At 40.0% G+C, this 21,761-nt stretch overlaps 1 long non-coding RNA gene across 1 annotated transcript; it reads right to left on the minus strand.

Annotated features, from left to right (window-relative positions):
- Positions 1 to 361: 361 nt before the first annotated feature.
- On the minus strand, positions 362 to 19,032 carry LOC120527711. The gene is made up of 3 exons (XR_005633396.1): positions 19,006 to 19,032; positions 15,305 to 15,357; positions 362 to 2,442 (listed from the first exon to the last, which is right to left on the minus strand). It is a non-coding gene; the product is annotated as an uncharacterized LOC120527711 (long non-coding RNA).
- Between the last annotated feature and the right edge of the window lie 2,729 nt (positions 19,033 to 21,761).

A 21,761-nucleotide genomic window follows, 5' to 3' on the forward strand; every position in this document is an offset into this window, starting at 1 on the left:
CTTGGGCCCTGAGGCTAAGCAGTAATCTTACCCCAGGGCTCTGAGGTTAAAAATGTAAACTCTATTAAAAAAGTATTTTTACCCCAATCCCTTATTTCCATCCCTACCTATAAAATTATCCCAGATTAGTTTTAAATCCTATTTTAAGAATTTTAACCCTAATTTAATGTAAGATCCCTGGAGTATCTCCAAAAAATTGAGTGCCTGGGTATTTAATTTTAACCATTTATATGCCTTATTTTTAGTACCTGAATTTATTTTTGAAGCACTTTATTATCTTTTTTTTTTTTTTAACGTCCTTTTAAGATTCTATATTTATATAGATTTTAACCCTTATTTATTTCAGATTTTTAGTGTGATTTTATATTTGACTGATAGGGTTTTTTTTTAAACCCTCCTTTTGAGTCGGATTTTAAAATATACAATGAATGAAATTTTATAAGGATATATGTTATTTAATTTATGAATATTTTAGGACATTTTAACAGGATTTTATGGTATTTTTTAACAACTTGAAGGTAGAGGGTGTGTGTCGCTTTAAGGATTTTGAATTTTGGAAATGTGTGCCAATGCATGCCAGTCCTGGCCATATCCCCTATCCTAATCCTAACCCTAACCTGGAGAGACTGAAGCCAAATCATAAGTAGTCTGAATTGTCTAAACAATCTGAGCCAATCCAATTTTCGGTGTGCCTATTTGTTAACAGATTCCTAACGCGGTCCTCCAATTTGTGTATTTTCCTGACCAACTCTAAATAAACTAAACACTTTTGACAGGTAAAGCTGTCTATGTTGTTGGCTGGAAAACCCAGGACACACAACATATAAACGTGCTCTCGCCGGGCAGAGAACAGATGGAACTTACATTTAACGCTTATATCATCTTCTCTGTTTTTGCAATAACTTTGGTGCTTTCCACGTTAATGTGAATCACTAAGAGACCGGCTTTAAGTTTCCACCACCCACTAGGCGATCAACTTGGATTTCTCACTGTTGGTTATTTTTACCAGTTGGGTGCCAGCTTTACTCTAGTTGAACTTACTCGTGTGTTTGTGAAGGGCTATGTGCCTGTGTGAGATGCCGGTGCTCTGTGCTTCCACTCACTGCTGCTCAGACCAGGTGTGGCCTAAAACAGAGACAGAGACCGAGAGAGAGAGAGGGAGATTATTAGCAAAAAAATGTCAAATAGTTTCCGCTCACAGACTCACCAGGGCACCCCTTTGTACCGATGCCTATTTTAGAGAATTTTGAGAAGGTGGGATTAGATATTGTCCCGCTTCCCAAGAGTAGAAGTGGCTTTCAGCATATGCTCATGTTAGTTGACTACAGCACAAGATACCCAGAAGTGGCAGTACTATGGCGGGCGGACACCTGGACTATTGCAAAAGATCTCCTCAGAAATGTTTGTGCTTATTGGTATCGCTCAATGTCTTGCGTCATGAAACAATTATGCAAAAGTTTTGTAATTACGTAGTTACACTCCACGGTTTATCATCTGCAGACGACTGGCCTGACTGAATGATTTAATAAAACCGTGAAACAGACGATTCGGTAGGTGGCCCATAACGACCCAACCTCCAGGGATACAGTAGTTCCTTTCCTCCTGTTTGCTGTCCGAGAGTCCCCACAAGCATCTACTGGCCTGAGTCCTTTTGAAATATTATTTGGCCACAGGGTGTTAGACATTTTTCAGGAAGAAAGGATGGGAACTCACGAGACACCCCACTGCAGGAGATTTGTCAATTGAGTCATTTTGCTGCAAGAACAGGTTTCCAGATTGTCCCCTATTGTGGTGGAATATCAGCAGCACGAGCGGGAGGTGCAAAAACATAATTATGACAAGATGAGTAAACTCTGCAAGTTTAAGCAGGGGATCATTTACTGATGTTGATTCCGTCCGATCAACATAAATTTCAGGCTGAATGGCAGGGGCCGGAATTAATAGAATAGCATATGTCTCTAGTGAATTATAAAGTCAGGATTCCCGGGTGACGGAAACTGGTACAGATTTTGCATATTAACCTTTTAAGGGAATGGCACAACCACCACGAAGTCCTAGTCACATCCGCAGTGTCCCCAGTCTTCACTGGGGATGATTTAACTGACACGTAGAAAGCAGAATTGCTATCACTGAATCTTGTCTCAAAACCCGACGTTTCGGTTCTGTATTGATTTTAAAGGTTTGAATAAGATTTCCAAGTTTGAAGCATACCCAATGCTGTGTTTGGATGAGCTGTTGTTAAGCTACCAGTCTTGCCACTCTTGCTGTTTTACTTTTCATTTTCTTTTTGTTTTCTTCTTCCTCCTCCTCCTGCTCCTCCTCACTCCTCCATTTCTTATTATTTCATATCTTACACTCTTTAGGAACTCGCTTCTCCAGTTCACAGGATTTGTCTCCTCCTCTCCTCCATGGCATTGGAACTGACTCCTCCTAGATTTGAATCTGTAGGATGAGATCACATGAATTACTGCGATTCAAGTTGCACTTACCTCTACACCATCTGACTTGTTGCAACCCCAAATTAATTTTTTCATCATCATATGAACTTTATTACTATTTTTTACAAAACACACCATTCATCAACTGACACATTCCATTTTACAGTTTTCACTTTTAATGATCCAAGATCACACTTAATTCTGTTTCAATTCCAAATGATAAAAGGTCATTTATTTACTTAGTGCACAGTAAATTACACTGATATTTTCATGCTGACACTTTGTAGATGCTCCCCAAGTAACATCAGGAACAGCGTGAGAAAATATGGCACCACCCACATATAATGCACACAATGACAAATATTCCATTAAAAAAATATTTTTCCATCATGGCCATAATTTGAACCCCTTTTTGATTTAAGGGCAGCTATGCTAACAACTACACCACAATTTGGTTCAGACTGTTTCTGAAACAAATTCCACTTTAATATTTCTTGACAATCGCATACTCTACTGACCTGCCTCCCAAATACTTTGTTTTAGAACAATATATATATAATCACATCAATTACACATTATTTCCTTCCACCTTAACATGTTGATCTTTTTTTTTCCCAACTATTTCAGTATGATGTATGATGTATGATTACAACTGAGACAGAATTGCAGACCAGTCTTCCTGGTAGTCTAGTGGATAGCTAACATGCACACTTAGCTGTATTAGCCTCACTTGAATTGGCCTTGTTTCCACTGAATGTTCACTCACATCCTCATACAAAATGTCTTTCTTATTACCTCAGCAAAGAAAGAAAGTCATTCAGCATGTATGGGGTGCACTCATGATATTGACAGTGAGAAACTACAAGAATAAATTATCAATAACTTCTCTCATATTTCAAAAAAACAGAGGAGAGCTAAAAATATTTTCATACTGATAGCTGGCTCTTGCTTCCCAAGTTAGAATAGGCAATCCCTGAGTAAATAAGACCCCACACACATACAATACTGCCAACCACACTAATTACAGTAAAAAAAAAAATACATCATGGCCATGAATTGAACTCATCACTTTTCATTTAAGGGCAGATATTCTGACCACTACATCACAAATTGGTTTTGAATTTTTAGAGGGGATAACACATTACTAATTCTTGGCAACTACAGACTGCCCTCCACCTGCTTCCAAAAATTATTATTTAAAAGTGAGTTTTTCACATCAAATTATATATGAGGTAACATTACATTATTATCTTCCACAAAGTCTCTTGATCTTTGTTCAAATAATACAGTATGATGTGCAGTATCAACTGAGACAGAAACATTAACCAGTTTTACTGGTAGTATAGTGGATAGCACACACGTCCATCAACTAACAGGTCTGAGTTTAATTCCCCTCAATGACCAAGAAATATTTGTCACAAAATTACTCAAATGACACAACCACCTTCTCGGTATTTCTCATTACTCCATGGCACACATTTTTTGTTTTTTGTGACTTATTTGATTATTCCTCATTTTCCCATCAAGGATCAATCAGTTCCACACACACAGAGAGAAAGTGCTTTTCATTTCCTTACAAAAGGCTTAGGTAATCCACATTTATGGACACACTCCTGATATTCACAGGGAGAAGCCACAAGAACAAATCATCACTGACATCTCTCAAAGTTCAAGAGGCAAAGGAAATTGCAATATGTTCAGATTAAGAACCTGTGACTGCAAGTGTCAAGCAGGTAGCATCCATGTTGAATTTCAGTTAAGCTTGGAAATATTTGCAACTTTCTTTAATTGTCACACATTAGAAGACCATGTCTCAGCAATTGATCAAGAAAAAGCATTACTATAACCTTATTCCATCATTCTATGCATGATGACTTTTTCAGTGGTTACTTTCACAACGTGAAGCTGACAAATGAACCAGTTAAAATAGCGTAAAGGAAAGGGAGTGTGGTTGGTAATTTGGAGGCTCAGGTTCAATACTTGCATGCTTCATGCATATTCGACAAAAACAGTAGCTTTTGCTTTTTCTTATTTAGAGAGAAAACAAGGAAGATTTTTCCCCAAACATTACAGAGAATGCAATTTTCCTCTCATCCACTCTGTTTCTGTGGTCATTTCTATAACTATATGGTCTGTTTTTAGTTGGCTGACCCCATGCTCTGTCACCATCCATACCTCATGAACTTAATCTTAAAATGAATCATTTATTTACAACAGTTTACTGAAATCAGTCCTTGTTCAAACCCTGCTTATCCAGAACAGGGTTGGAGAAAAGCTGGCGTTTATCCCAGCATGTCTTGGTCAAAAGGAACAATCCCTGCACAGGGGGAACACTCACAGCAGAGGACAATTTAGCATCGGCAACCCAGATAACCTGCACGTCTGTGGACTGTGAGATAAAACCAGTACATGGAGAAAACCCACACAGGGAAAACATGCAGACTCCACATAGGGTGCATCTGGCACTTGAATCACACCACTGAATGAATTCCAGATTCCCATTTTGACCAAAATAGTGTGCTATCTGTTTTATATTCTCTAGTCCCTATCCCAATCAGCAGTCACTAAGAGTTTCTTAAACTGGATATCTCTTGTGCCAAGAAAGGTTGACAGTGATCTCCAAACAGAGTCTATTAAATTCGTGTGATTTATATTTTCTCAATATTTAAAAAGCTACGATTTACCCTGGAAATGATTTCATTTCCAGGATGAAATGCATTTGTATGATAATAGTACATAAGGTACAACGGCTGTAAGCATTAATCTCCAGTGTGGCTCAATTCACACTCTTTTTACAGTTTGTTCTGACTGCTTACACATGATTTCTGAAACTACAGCAACTTTTATCCTCACAATATACACAATTTCCACAAACACACAATCCAAAACGTGTCAGACATCTGCAAAGCACACACTGCATTCAAAACCATCTGATCTCTTCTCAAAATGGTAGTTTTGCATCCAAACTCGCCATGAGCACCAACTACACACTGATGGGATCAAAGCAAAACACTGCACTCCCTTTTGCATTTACAGTGTGCAGTGGCATTTTTGGCCAGTATCATGTTTACTATTGTGGTCTGTTGCTCAGGGGTAAAGACAGGCAGCAACCTCCCATTTCAGGGTCTTCTTTAACATGTACTCAACTTATTGTATTACTTGTATAATGTACCATATCTAGATCTACAGTTACTGTAACAATTGCACTTCAGAGACACCAGTTGCTGTACCCATTTTCATTTAAAAAATATTACATTATGCCAGCCAATGTGAAATGTGACACACTGGGCTGCATGTTTTCACCTGCTTCACTCCTGTAGGAGCCATGGTTGACGACATGGTCAACTAGTGTCGCCTGTATCTCATTTGAGACTGCATTTCTCCTTGGATGAACCCTTCTTCTTACTCTGTTTCTGCCTCTGTCTCTGCCCTCTCCTCTTACTCTCCCACTCCCTCAATAGCCTCCATGGTGCTCCATTATGTAGCAGGAAGACACAGAAGCCTCTTCAGTTCCCTCACTAACATTTTGCCTACTCAAGTTGAGTAACAATGTGGAACTCAGTAGTTGAACCTTGCCTGACAGGTGTGACTAAATCATCCATTGTGTGGCTTTGCCCTATATATAAGTACATATTTAAAGTCTGAAACCAATCATGTCTGCTTAGAAAATCAGCACATAGCTGATTTTCTCTTACCACACAACATTTGGAAAAAACCTCCTGCAATGTCTTATCCATCCTAACAATTCTCAGCCCTTATGTGTTCACAGGCGTCCTCCATTCCCTGAAGAAGGGACACCAGCTGATGTGGATTCAGATCACACACCTTCCAATGCTGCGAGGAAAAGAATTCCTCAATGAGGTTCAGAACATGGTGAAAGGTATAAAACGGAGAAGGTTGGGTGTTCCAGGAACCATACATGAACGTCTTCTGCCCCATGAAAACTTATATTGTCACACACAACTATGGAGTGTATCTCCAGTCTCTATTTACCTTTCACACCTCAGGAACTGACTCCTCCTGGACTTTAACCTGTCAAATGAGACTGCATGAATCATTGAGACACAACTACCACTTGCTTCTACACCACCTTCCCTGGTGTGACAACCCCTCTTGATTTTTCACCATTTCTCCATTAAGAATATTTAATGTCATTTGTACAGAAGCACAACACATATCAGAGCACACATTCCATTTCACAGTTTAAAGCTCGCATTTTGATAACAGTCCAGGATTACAAACAGTCTCTTTAACATTCAAGTGATAAAAATTACTCTTTATATATCTAGTGCCCAAAAGATTACAATCATATCCTCATGCTGACATTACTCCACAAATAACAATAGGCAAGTCCTGATAGAATATGTTCCCATCCACTGATAATGTCGACATTAACAAATATGTCACAAACAGAAACAAGTTTTAGCCTGGCCATGAATTTAACCCACTACCGTTACTTTAAGGGCAGCTATGCTAACCACTGCACCATATCTTGGCACTGGTATGTTCCTTGGATGAATTACACCTTCAAATTTTTTGTTAATCTAAGAATGGCCTCCATCTGCCTCCAAACAGACTGAAAGTGAGGTAAGACCTTCACAAAAATATGAGGTAAAGTTAAACAATTAGCTGCCACCTCAGTCTCATGTTCTTTGTTCAAATGCCACAGTCTGATATACTGTAACAAATGAGCCACAAACACAGGCCAGTTAGGATAGTCTAGTGGATAGCATACATGCCTATCAACCAAAACATGCAAGTTCAATTCCCATTCAGGACTATCAAAATTTTCTTAAATAAAAAATGTTCTTACATACACCAGTCATTACTCCACGACACTTCTTGTGGGATTTTCATTGACTATAACAAGATTTCTTAAGGACATTCAAGGTTTCTCTAGCATCAGATTTTGAAGAAATGGGAAGACCATGCACGATCCTAAAGTGTTCTCAAAATCAATGTGATGTGCTGTACGTTTTATGTAATCTGAGCAATTTCTATGAAAGGCATCTTTGCCAGTACCAGACCATACTTGGCTACATTTTGTAATGTGAATTTTGTTTTTACAGACAGATCCTCAATTACAAAATAGTTAATATTTATTTTCAGTTTTTCTAATGAGAAAACAAAGCTATATACACTATTATAAAAATGAGCTTGAATGGTTTTAATTATTGAGGTTTGTAATTAAATTTTTTTGTTCTCATTAATGGCCCATCAGCTTGGTATCATCATAACACATCCTTACTGCCCTGTGCCCAAAAGCAACAAATAGCATAATAGTTTGACTGAAAGGTACAAATAAATAATTTCTATACACACACCATATCTTGTTCTTGTATATTTTCACTTACATGTTAACTTAAAAATAATACATGTTTTAAGAGCTAATTTTTTGTTTTATTTTTTTATGATAACCCTTCACAAAGTTTTCTTTTTGTTTTCTTGTGTGTATATTCTACAATTTTAGACTCATTGATCTTACCAGGCACAAGAAAGACCAAAAGGGATCCTGTGGCACAAGTACTTTTCAAAGTTGCTCTCTAACTCAGCATAAAACTACTTCAGCTTTTAATCATAAAGTGTGTGGACGTTAAAGGATGCTGTTGCCTCATGAAACCCAACAGAAAGATACTCTTCACACAAGGTAAAAGCACTAAAAAGATTTTTAACTTCTGAAATATTGCCTCCAAATCACCACATCCACCAAATACACAATAAATCAATAACACTTCCAGGTCTAATAAAGAACAGGGATTTTCTTCAGCCTGATAGTACTTTCGGACTTCCATCCTGATGACTACCTCATACTTCTGGGCTACAATAAAAGAATACAGTGGGATGCAAAAGTTTGGGCAACCTTGTTAATAGTCATTATTTTCCTGTATAAATTGTTGGTTGTTACGATAAAAAATGTCAGTTAAATATATCATATAGGAGACACACACAATGATATTTGAGAAGTGAAATGAAGTTTATTGGATTTACAGAAAGTGTGCAATAATTGTTCAAACAAAATCAGGCAGGTGCATAAATTTGGGCACCATTGTCATTTTATCGATTCCAAAACTTTTAGAACTAATTATTGGAACTCAAATTGGCTTGGTAAGCTCAGTGACCCCTGACCTACATACACTGGTGAATCCTATAATGAGAAAGAGTATTTAAGGGGGTCAATTGTAAGTTTCCCTCCTCCTTTAATTTTCTCTGAAGAGTAGCAACATGGCGGTCACAAAACAACTCTCAAATGACCTGAAGACAAAGATTGTTCACCATCATTGTTTAGGGGAAGGATACAGAAAGCTGTCCCAGAGATTTAAGCTGTCTGTTTCCACAGTTAGGAACATATTGAGGAAATGGAAGACCACAGGCTCAGTTCAAGTTAAGGCTCGAAGTGGCAGACCAAGAAAGATTTCGGATAGACAGAAGCGACGAATGGTGAGAACAGTCAGAGTCAACCCACAGACCAGCACCAAAGACCTACAACATCATCTTGCAGCAGATGGAGTCACTGTGCATCGTTCAACCATTCGCACTTTACACAAGGAGATGCTGTATGCGAGAGTGATGCAGAGGAAGCCTGTTCTCTGCCCACAGCACAAACAGAGCCGCTTGAGGTATGCTCAAGCACATTTGGACAAGCCAGCTTCATTTTGGAATAAGGTTCTGTGGACTGATGAAACTAAAATTGAGTTATTTGGGCATAACAAGGGGCGTTATGCATGGAGGAAAAATAACACAGCATTCCAAGAAAACCACCTGCTACCTACGGTAAAATATGGTGGTGGTTCCATCATGCTGTGGGGCTGTGTGGCCAGTACAGGGACTGGGAATCTTGTCAAAGTTGAGGGACGCATGGATTCCACTCAGTATCAGCAGATTCTGGAGACCAATGTCCAGGAATCAGTGACAAAGCTGAAGCTGTGCGCGGGCTGGATCTTTCAACAAGACAACGACCCGAAACACTGCTCAAAATCCACTAAGGCATTCATGCAGAGGAACAAGTACAACGTTCTGGAATGGCCATCTCAGTCCCCAGACCTGAATATAATTGAAAATCTGTTGTGTGAGTTAAAGAGAGCTGTCCATGCTCGGAAGCCATCAAACCTGAATGAACTAGAGATGTTTTGTAAAGAAGAATGGTCCAAAATACCTTTAACCACAATCCAGACTCTCATTGGAACCTACAGGAAGCGTTTAGAGGCTGTAATTTCTGCAAAAGGCGGATCTACTAAATATTGATTTCATTTCTTTTTTGTGGTGCCCAAATTTATTCACCTGCCTGATTTTGTTTGAACAATTATTGCACACTTTCTGTAAATCCAATAAACTTCATTTCACTTCTCAAATATCACTGTGTGTGTCTCCTATATGATATATTTAACTGACATTTTTTATCGTAACAACCAATGATTTATACAGGAAAATAATGACTATTAACAAGGTTGCCAAAACTTTTGCATCCCACTGTATGTCCCCAGGTCCTTTGACAGCTCCTCCTGGTGGTACCCACGGCACCCAGCAGGTCTGTGTGTTCCAACTCCATGTTCCATAGTGCTCTGCGGGAATCCGGGGTACCACTTAATTAAATTAAGTTAAAGTTATATTTTTCTGTATACAGACTGTAATTAGTATGTACAATTAAAGCAGTACATTCCTATGTCTGATTATGTAGGTAAATGAAAGGCTTCATAATGGTCAGAGTATGAACTGTGTTTATGTTCTGCACTGCTTCGGCACTTTATCAGTATCTGTCTTCATGACCATCTTGTGTGTCCTTCCACAGGAGGCTCCAGCGCCTGCCTCATGTTGAGGTGCAGCTGTTTAGGAAAAGCCAAGGACAGGCAGAAGCATGACATGCACACTGTTGAAATAATTAAAGATGTAAACATGCAATACCAATTGGTATCAACTCCGCTAAGCACACTTAGAAAAAAATCTACACATAACCTGGCCACAAGATGCGTTTCCAGAAAAATATTCTACGTCAAGATCTTAGGGAAATGTAGCCCTATTCATTACAAAAAATGCTTTGCTAAATTTGACTGATCACCACTATTGGTGAACATGCAGATTCCTGCCTCTTAAAGTCAAACACCATTTTTATTTGTTCATATTTATTAATATGACGGTAATGTACATGGTCAACAAAACACTCAAAACAGCCCTTATGCAAAAGAAGGACACTGCAGAATGGAAGGATAGGCCACGTGAACAGCACCACTAATCAGTAGGCTGGATGGATAACTAAGAAGGTTGCAGTGTTCCGGACAGGAAAATGGAGACAGGATCACATTTATCATGTGCAGTGAGGTGTGAAATGGAAGAACAAAGTTCAGCAAAGCTCAAGGAAGATGCAACACTCAATGGTTGGTTAGAGCACTATAAAACCTCAGTGAAGGTGCTAGGGGCAGTGGCTGTGAGTGTAGGAATTGTTTGAAGCAAAAAGGGTGGGAGAGAGAGAGAGAGAATTAGAGGCAGAAGTGATGTCCTCTGATCCAAGACAAGCCTGGATGAAAACTTAAAGGTCTCCCACCAGCTATTCCATTGTAATATATATTTGTGTTAACTCTGAAAGGTGATCCTCAGACCAGCCTCCAAAATCATTTACTATACATTTACATGTGTATCTGCTTATGTTGAACGGGGATGAATCACCCTCCCCCGTTTTCCAAAATTCTTTACATATGAATTGGGCTTCATAGGGGGACCACAAACAACTGACAAAACACATGAAGACAAATACTTGAATGAAAGACAAACAACAAGGATAATAATATACTGTACACTCATATTTCACATTAATTCTACTCATTAGCAGTTAATTCAGAAGAATGTACTTTCATGTAAAATTGTGTTTTGCAATAACCATCAGCAAAGGTCATTAGGGCACAAGGCAGGAAAAACACCTGGGCAGGGTGCCTGTCCATCACAGGGCAAATACACCCAAACACAGTGACAAACCCAATGCTTCATACAATACTATACAGATACCACTACACATATATTTGTGCTCTAAACTCCAAGAGGGATTGGAATTCTTGTAAAGTTTTATCATTTATACTAGGCTGACCCGCCTTTTAAGGCGACCGACTTTTAAGTTGACCACTTCTTAAGGCAATTCAATATGTAGATCAATTTGATATTTTATACAAACTCATTAATTTGGTTATATTGCATTTGAGCGGTATTACTTTAATACTCATAGTTTCTGTTATTTTTGTGATGAAATTTAAACTTTGTTTCTATATTGAGGTCACTCTTTTGAACCCCCCTGATATTTACTACGCGGTGAGGCATTTGTACTCCATCAACATTAATTATTTCCAGAGACATAATTTTGTCTATTTTTCCAGCGCATCGCGCACAAAAGCAAGGGAACGATGGGTGCACCAGAACTCTGCTCACATCATGTCGTTTCGCACCACAAGCTGCAAGTAGTAAGTCTGTGATAAGCGGAATACCGCTACGCTTTCCACTCACGGGACGGAAGGACAATCCCGACCGCTTTTATATAGTAAGAAAGAAGAAGAAGATATCGCACAGTCTGGAGTAGAAAATCATCTTTTACCTGGAAAAACGAAACTACAAATCCCATCGTGCATTGCAAAATGGACGGGCGTGTGTGAAACTCCGTGCTACTCGCACAGTCTGGAGTAGAAAATCATCTTTTACCTGGAAAAACGAAACTACAAATCCCAGCGTGCATTGCAAAATGGACGGGGCGTGTGTGAAACTTCGCGCCTGCATAGCACTCACGGGACGGAAGGACACCCGACCGCTTTTATATAGAAGGATTCTTTGTTTTTCACATTTTTCTGTCTGGCTGGTGAGCTCCCGTTATCTTCCTGGATCCAATGACCATGACTGGAAATGGCATCCTGACATGGTGGATATGAAAAGGTTGACACTATTGTGGCCATTTTACTTCAAAAGGAGGTCTTAAGAATATCATTAGCTCATCAAAATCTGCTTATAAAACCAGACTCAGTCAGACTGATGTTTCCCTAAAAAAACAGCTTTTGGAACCAAGTCCTTCTTATTTACATCTCATATTGCATTTAAGCACTATATATTTCTGCTTGGTCTGTTTGTTTGGTATCAGCAATTTGATGTTACACTGACCAGTGATGAGCAAACCCAGATAATTATTTCCCCTGATTTCTGTGAAATTGGGGAAATGTTCAGGAACTTTGCAGAATTCAGTCAAATGCATTAAAGTCAAAGGGTGAAGCGAAACTGACCTTGAGTCGATTGTAATGGTGCAATAGTCTTTTAAGAGTTCCTGAGGACTAGGGATGCATTTGCCAACTATTCTGGACCAATTATTGCGGCCAAAAATGTGACCTGAGTTTTGAAGTAGCAGTGCCAGCCACTACACCACCAGACTCCCTGAGATGAAATTAATAGAATTAAATTTCAGAACAGGAACATTTCTTCTAAGCAGGGAGCATGAATTCAGTAAATTGTGCCTCTGGCAGTTTGGATAATAGGTACTCACCTTTCTCAAACTCAAAAATACAGTTTGTTTGGTTTTCCCTGATGAGTTTGCTCACACATGCTGCTGCTACCAAACAGGCACAACACTGAAGCATGTTAGTTCCTCACTATTTCCTGCTTGATCAACTGCACTGCACTGCACTCTAGTTAATCCTATTAAAGGGGTAGGCATACATATTTAATACAGCTCACATACAGTTAGGTCCATAAATATTTGGACAGAGACAACGTTTTCTAATTTTGGTTCTGTACATTACCACAATGAATTTTAAATGAAACAACTCAGATGCAGTTGAAGTGCAGACTTTCAGCTTTAATTCCGTGAGGTGAACAAAACGATTGCATAAAAGTGTGAGGCAACTAAAGCATTTTTTTTAACACAATCCCTTCATTTCAGGGGCTCAAAAATAATTGGACAATTGACTCAAAGGCTATTTCATGGGCAGATGTGGGCAAGTCCGTCGTTAAGTCATTATCAATTAAGCAGATAAAAGGCCTGAAGTTGATTTGAGGTGTGGTGCTTGCATGTGGAAGATTTTGCTGTGAACAGACAACATGTGGTCAAAGGAGCTCTCCACGCAGGTGACAGAAGCCATCCTTAAGCTGCAAAAACAGAAAAAACCCATCCGAGAAATTGCTACAATATTACGAGTGGCAAAATTACAGTTTGGTACATCCTGAGAAAGAAAGCAAGCACTGGTGAACTCAGCAACACAAAAAGACCTGGACATCCACGGAAGACAACAGTGGAGGATGATCGTAGAATCATTTCCATGGTGAAGAGAAACCCCTTCACAACAGCCAACAAAGTGAACAACACTCTCCAGGGGGTAGGCGTATCTATATCCAAGTCTACCATAAAGAGAAGACTGCATGAAAGTAAATACAGAGGGTGCACTGCAAGGTGCAAGCCACTCATAAGCCTCAAGAAAAGAAAGGCTAGATTGGACTTTGCTAAAGAACATCTAAAAAAGCCAGCACAGTTCTGGAAAAACATTCTTTGGACAGATGAAACCAAGATCAACCTCTACCAGAATGATGGCAAGAAAAAAGTATGGAGAAGACGTGGAACAGCTCATTATCCAAAGCATACCACATCATCTGTAAAACATACTGTCTGCTCAAATCCAGCTAAATGCAGTCAAATTGATTGGGCGGCATTTCATGATACAGATGGGCAATGACCCAAAACATAAAACCAAAGCAACCCAGGAGTTTATTAAAGAAAAGAAGTGGAAAATTCTTGAATGGCCAAGTCAGTCACCTGATCTTAACCCAATTGAGCATGTATTTCACTTGTTGAAGACTAAACTTTGGACAGAACGGCCCACAAACAAACAGAAACTGAAAGCCGCTGCAGTAAAGGCCTGGCAGAGCATTAAAAAGGAGGAAACCCAGCATCTGGTGATGTCCATAAGTTCAAGACTTCAGGCTGTCATTGCCAGCAAAGGGTTTTTTAACCAAGTATTAGAAATGAACATTTTATTTCCAGTTATTTAATTTGTCCAGTTATTTTTGAGCCCCGGAAATAAAGGTATTGTGTTAAGAAAAAAATGTTTTAGTTGCCTCACATTTTTATGCAATCTTTTTGTTCAACCCACTGAATTAAAGCTGCAAGTCTGCACTTCAACTGCATCTGAGTTGTTTCATTTAAAATTCATTGTGGTAATGCACAGAAACAAAATTAGAAAAAAGTTGTCTCTGTCCAAATATTTATGGACCTAACTGTATAAGTGCAAACAAAAAGACACAATTTTTCAGAAACGAATACGGTAACACCTTTGCAGTTTCCTCTGATTGCACGTTTTGAGTTTAAGTGTTTCTGAGTTTTCCAGCCATTTTTAGTATACTATTTTAGTTATTCAGTGTACAATTTTTCACTTTATTTACACTATACCCAGTGTACTAATAGGCCACTCAAGAGGCAGTCCAATCCAACATCAACTTTTGGCTGCTGAAGCTCTGTGATATCACACTGGGGCATTAGGAGATAAAAGTGAGTCTAAGCCGGCCACACAGTGAATTTTGATGAAAACATTGTGGAAACAAGGTCACCGGCGAGCACAGCATATTCACTATGAGAAACAGTTTGGCAGATTTCTCTGATCAATACTAATGCTCACAAGGAGTACTAGTGGTCACTCAAGACACTTGCACTAACCATTTATGACCTCATAAACAAAGCTAGCAATTGCAGGTTTTATAACAAGGTGGCACATTTTATCTCTGTAGCAAAAAAAAAAAATTTGTTCTTCCATGCTGTTGAGTTTAACTGTATAACGTATCTGCATCTAGTGATGTTGGAGGGATGCATAAAATGGCGCTTTTTAGACTTTCATGAAGAAACCTTTGATATGTCTAGTTACCTCAATTTGTTGCTGCTCTGCATGTCAGGGACTGACGTCTCCTGGATTTGAACCTGTAGGAGGACATCACACAATTAATTAGTGAGACTCCACTTGCACTTATTGTACCTCTACACTATCTGTCCTGTTGTGGCAACCCCAATTGAATTTTCAGCATTTCTCCAACAGATGTAGTTTACTGCTATTTTTACAGAAACACGCCATATATCTATAGACAGCTCCTGTTTCACAGGTTACAATTTTTATGGCCCAGGATCACACCCTAATCTGTTTGGAATCCAATTGATAAAAAGTAACCCTTTATTTACTTAGTGCCCAGTAAGTCACAGTGATGTTTTCATGCTGACACATTGTAGCCTCTCCCCAAGTAACACCAGGCAATGCCTGGGAAAATATGGTGCCACCAACATATAATACAGTCATCAGTCAGTTAGTCATCTTCCAACCCACTATATCCTAGCACAGGGTCACAGGTCCCAAATAAAGAAATACTTTTAGAACTCATATGAGGTCACATACATATTACATTATTACCATCAACCTCACTCTATCTTTGTTCAGATAATTCAGTATGGTGTACAGTATCAACTGAGATAGAGCTACAGACCAGTATTGATGGCAGTGTAGTGGATAGCATACAAGTCTATCAATCAACAAGTTCAATTTCCCATGTATGACCATCAATAATCTCTTCAATAAAATCACATAAAATAAAAAAAAAAAACAATCTTGTACATATTTGCCATTACTCCATGGTACTCATTTTTAGGTTTTTCGTGTCTCACTTGAATCAGCCTCATTTTTCAGTCAAGGCTCATTCAGTTTCACAAACAATGGTTTTCATTACGTCAGTAGAAGCTTAGGCAATCCACTTCTGATATTCACAGTGAGAAGCCACAAGAAAAAATCATCACTAACATCTCTCATGGTTCAAAAAGCAGTGGAGAGTGCAATATGTGCAGATTAAGAAACTGTGACTTTAAGTGTCAAACTGATGGAATCCATGTTGTAGTACAGTACAGCTTGGGAAATGTTACATCTTCATTTAAAGTAATTGTCATAAATTAGAAGATAATTTTCAGAAATTCATCCAAAAAATAATATTCTTATGGCCTTATTCCATCCTCCTATGCATGATTTGGACTTCTTCACTGGTTACATTCACAATTTAAAGCTGACAAACCAACCCGTTAAAACAGAGAAGAAGAAAAGGAGTGTAGTTGATACTTTGAAGGCTTGGGTTCAGTTCTTGCATGCTACAAGCATATTTGACTAACAATGTAGTTTTTCATTTTTCTTAATAAGACAGGAATCAAATAAGATTTTAACCCCTAAAAAATTCAACAGTAAAGACAATATCACAATTTCTTGCTTTTTTCTAGCCTTTACTGTCATGCGCTGTCTCTCTGGTCACTTCTACAAATAATATGGTCTGTTTTCAGTTCAATGACCCCACTCTCTTTCACCAAAAAGAGTAATGCTAACACGCCAAAAGTGAAATACTTTCACCCTGCCATCAATGACATAATCTCCTGGTATACGCACAGTTGGCAAATCTGGTGCACCCATCTTGTACACACTTTACAACCAAACAGCTTAGATTTCAGTTTCACCACAGCTCTGTAATTTACAGAAATTCCTCAGTCCCCAAATAAAATTCAGTGTGCCAGTGGACCAAGCACACATTACCACTGCAAACTCAGTTAACAATTACCTACTCTGTTCTCTGTAAAAGCGTACAAACATCGCACAATGACTTGGAACACAATGGAACAAAGAAGAGCACAGAGAAGAAGAAGATGAGGAAGATGATGAAGACGAAGCAGAAACGAATACATTTCAGTGTCATCTGCCATGGTATGAACATGTGAGGAGCTGGGCAGTGAGTTCAGCCTAATTTGAGCCGTCACACTGTAACTAGAATCATTCAGACTTTTCACATTGAGAATAGTTAAGTCGGAACATACCTTTATTGTTACACAATTATTGCATTTTATGTCCAGCAGACAATGTTGAGTACATAATTGCACTCTACTTTGTAGCATTCACAGAAGACCATCAAATGGTGGAAGAAAAACATCTCTTCAATCAGGAAGAAGAAGCAGAAATCATTGACATGGTGTTGGCAAAAACTGGCTTCAGACTCACAAAAGTCCAAACACAAATCATAGAAGACAATGGCATATTCCACAGCATATGGACATTTCTAAATGAACAATAGATCACATCCTGAGCAGACATAGCATGAGTATGAAACAAATATATCAAGTTCCATTTGAGAGGATTTCTGATCATCTGAAAGAAATGCATTATTCAGATGTACAAGTACATATAACTTTACTGTGCAGCCTTTTGCTTTTTCAGCATATTACAGTACTGAATACATATTCACTGTTTCACAGCTCTGTAACCTGGTCATGTTTTGTCTTCCAGAGAATACCTAAGCTGCATATAAATGCTGACCGGATTGAATACATCAACATTGATAAGGCAGAATTCAATTTGGCCAAAGCATGGATGAAGCAGAATTCAGTTTGGCCAAAAGCCGCTGCAGAGGCTGGAACATCATAAGATAAAGAGATACAGTGGAAGTTCCTGGCCAAAGAGAAGGAAACGTAATGATGTTTACTGCCATCAGTGTGCAAAATGTCAAAATTCGTCCAAACAACACAGAACTTCCTGTGGAATTCCTCAATGGAGTAGATAATGTTTTGTTCCTACCCTGCCGAGACAGCACAAGACTCCATAAAACACTGCTTACACAGTCATATTGGATAACGTTGCTTTTTCGCAATTCAGTGGTCATCTGAGAATGTTTTGATTTCACCCACACTTTCAAGTGATCCTCCTTTCACCATATAGATAGAACTTTATTTGTCCCCAGGGCAAAATTTGGCTTTTTCACAGAACCTCTTTAAAGAAATAAATAAATAAATAAATAGGTAGATAAGTAATTGTATAAATAAATATACACACAAATTTTGGTCTGAACAAACACCAGATTGACTATAAAGCAAGAAAATTTAAATTAAAGAAAATGTCTGACTTGGCAGTCTTAGAGTGAGACATTATGTACACGTTGTAAGATATGGCCGGCCATGTACCCCGGCCAATACCCCTAAGCCGCCAGATGGAGCCCTCCGGGTCAGGGAATATAAAAGGACTGTGGGAGCTCCCAGACGATGAGCTGAGTTGGGAGGCAGGGTGGCTAAGCGTCTGGGAGTGGAGGATTGTTTATTATTGTGGTTTATTGTTATTGGAGAATTGTGGAGAGGAGCGTGCTTTGTGCACTTTATTATTATAATAAATATCATCTTTGGACTTTTACCTGGTGTCTGACGTATAGTCTGAGGGTACAAGGGTGCGAGAAGCATCTTATTCTGTTACAATTGGCGTAGCTTCGGCAGGATTAAAAAAAATTTATTGTGGACAGAATACCCCGGGAAGACAGCGTCACGACACACACAGAAAAAATCGCCAGAAACCTCATCTTTATCAAGTCCGTCATGGAGAAGAAGAAGACAAAGCAGAGCGCCAGCAACAGCGGAGGTCTAGCGCTGGCATTGCCTGCGCTCAAGAGGAGCTATGGAGCGCTCGCATTTCGGGAGAGATTTCCGGAGGAGGACGTCTCCGACGAGGTATGTACGGGGAATGTACTGAATAATCTTTTTAAATTAACACATGATGCCCCATGTACATACCTCCCAGATGTCCATCCGAAGGCTCTGGGAGGCAGAAGACAGACCCGAAGGCGATGGCGCGCTCTCATTCAGGCAAACGAGTAACCCGAAGCACTTCCGCATTACGGGTGCCGGCGAGGGACATGTGACCTACCACAAGGGATTCCAGGAAGGTGACGTTCCGTATCCAGCTGTTTGTGGCTTCGCCCAAGAAAAGACGGACTTGAGTTTTTCGAAGGGGAAAGGGGAGGCGATCGAAGTACCGCTCTCCCTACAAAAAGGTAAGGAGGTCGGGGAAATGATTGATCGGTCCGTCGATAAATTGATACAGACGGATCGCAGTCAACCAAAAGCGGCACCGCGGTCCTCCGAAAAGAACTCCAAATCCCAGGCTCCCTTGCGGGACCTGTCTGAGCACGTGCCAGGAGCGGCCGTGTTTATTGGCTCCCACCCGGAGGGTAAGGCTAATGATGGCTCGAGCATGCCTCCGGGTGAATTAAGTAACTTTTTGGACGTGCACGAGCTGGAAAAGTTGCTTCAGCCCGTGCACAAATTTTTACAGGTGGTGGAAACAATAAAGAAGATCGTTGGGGACTTGGGAGCAGTGGCTGAAGCGCCTTTAAGAAAGCTGGATGAATACTTACGGCGATTTGGTCGGTAGCCTCCCGTGTTATGTGATTTGGCGGTACAGGCAGGTAATGTCGGTACCGTATATAATGTAATAGGGACGCAGTGTGATCCGGGCCCGCTTTTAATCCATAGCGGGTGCACAATGGATGCGTGCCCTACAAGAGAGGCCGAAATGTTTACGGAGCGGCCGGGGGAAGGACCGATCGAGCCAGAGCAGCTGGATGGTGCTGTCTCTTGGAGCGATTCGATCCTAAAGACCCCGACCCATGTTGTTTATAAATCAAAGGGCGTGCAGACAGTAAAAGGGCTCTCTTTCACTAATAGAGAGACCCAAACTGTGGACAAGCCCAGAGTAAACTGGAGATCCCTAGAATAAAGAGGGGGTCTCCTGACAAAGTTGAGCAGCAAGCTGAGAGCTCAGGAGCGGCCGTGGAACCCTCCTCAGTGGACAAAGGGGTGGAGCGAAAGTTTCCCGACTGTTTCCAGACTCGCAGAGGGATACACACTGGAGGAAGGCGGCTGTGCTATGAATGCCGCCGACCGGGACATGGATGGCGAAGTTGTCCTGGGAGGACGTGGAATACAAATCCTTTTTTATTTAATATTCCCCCAAGGTTCTCCGGAAATTTTCTGGACTTCGCCAGGACCCGAACAACAACTCCTCCTGGAGGAAGACATCCCTCGCGGGGCTGGCGCTCAATCATGATTCGTCACTGGGGGGGAAGTACTGTAAGATATGGCCGGCCATGTACCCCGGCCAATACCCCCAAGCCGCCAGATGGAGCCCTTCTTGCAGCATGGAGGTCCCCAGAAGACCAGCAGGGCATTATGGACCATGTAGTTTTTATGCACCGCCCTGCTGGATGCCATGGGGCCACCAAGAGTTCTTCGTGCCCTATGACCCGGAAGTTCGTCATAGGAAGAGCGACGGGCTTCCGGGGTGAGAAAAAACATTATTTACCCTGACCCGGAAGGAATAAGGACTTGTGGACTGTTGGGAAGGAACACCTCCGGGTCAGGGAATATAAAAGGACTGTGGGAGCTCCCAGACGATGAGCTGAGTTGGGAGGCAGGGTGGCTAAGCGTCTGGGAGTGGAGGATTGTTTATTATTGTGGTTTATTGTTATTGGAGAATTGTGGAGAGGAGCGTGCTTTGTGCACTTTATTATTATAATAAATATCATCTTTGGACTTTTACCTGGTGTCTGACGTATAGTCTGAGGGTACAAGGGTGCGAGAAGCATCTTATTCTGTTACAACGTATTGCTATTTGGTGTAAAGGAACCCCAGTAGAGTTTCTTCACACACTTCTGATGAATAATTCGTTGGATGAATGTCCTCACTGTTAGTTTTGTTTTAATTCGCTCCTTTTCTACAACCTCCTGGGGGTCCATAGCTAAGGCTATCCTTTTATTTAGCCTGTTGATGCAGTGGGCCTCTCTTGAAGTGATGTTACTAGCACTGCAGCATAGAGAATCGCACTGGTCATCACAAAGTTATATAAGATGTGAAGGATGTTACTACCCACATTAAAGGAAAAGAGCCTGATCTGTCCTTTCTTATCTAGTTCCTCTGTGTTCCGAGATCAGTCTAACCTGTCATTAATGCAGACCCTCAATTACTTATAAATAGTGCTGGTAGAGAAGTGTGGAGAAATGCTCCATAGTGTTTGTTCTATGGAGACCTGTTTTATGTTGCTGCATTTCAATTGTAGGCATTTTCTAACTTTAGCATTAGCAAAATATTATATGAGAGTTTATTATTCAATTTGTGCTTAGAAATTAAACACTGTGTCAAGTGTTGTGCAAAAAGTGGTATAGAGATTTGTAATGACAGCAAACTGCAGGACATGTGCTAAGTTTTGCACCACTGGCGTAGGAAGGAGACCACTGAATCCTGGGTATTGAGAATTGTGTGCCAATACGCAGTACCAGCAAGTAGGTAACTGAGAAATAATGTAACATCCAAACAAACAATGGAGGAAACAACTACAGCAATGCAGGCATACACAACAAATAAGGAAAAATATATTTACAGTTTACATAAAAAGGCTTTAAGCTTAAGCTTAAAGTTACCATTTGTTTCTTTTTGGTCACAGAATTTACATCACAAAATATATTTTCTCATACCTGACAACATTTGCAATG

The sequence above is a fragment of the Polypterus senegalus genome, chromosome 4 (assembly GCF_016835505.1).
Source record: "Polypterus senegalus isolate Bchr_013 chromosome 4, ASM1683550v1, whole genome shotgun sequence".
Classification (NCBI taxonomy): Eukaryota; Metazoa; Chordata; class Cladistia; order Polypteriformes; family Polypteridae; genus Polypterus; species Polypterus senegalus.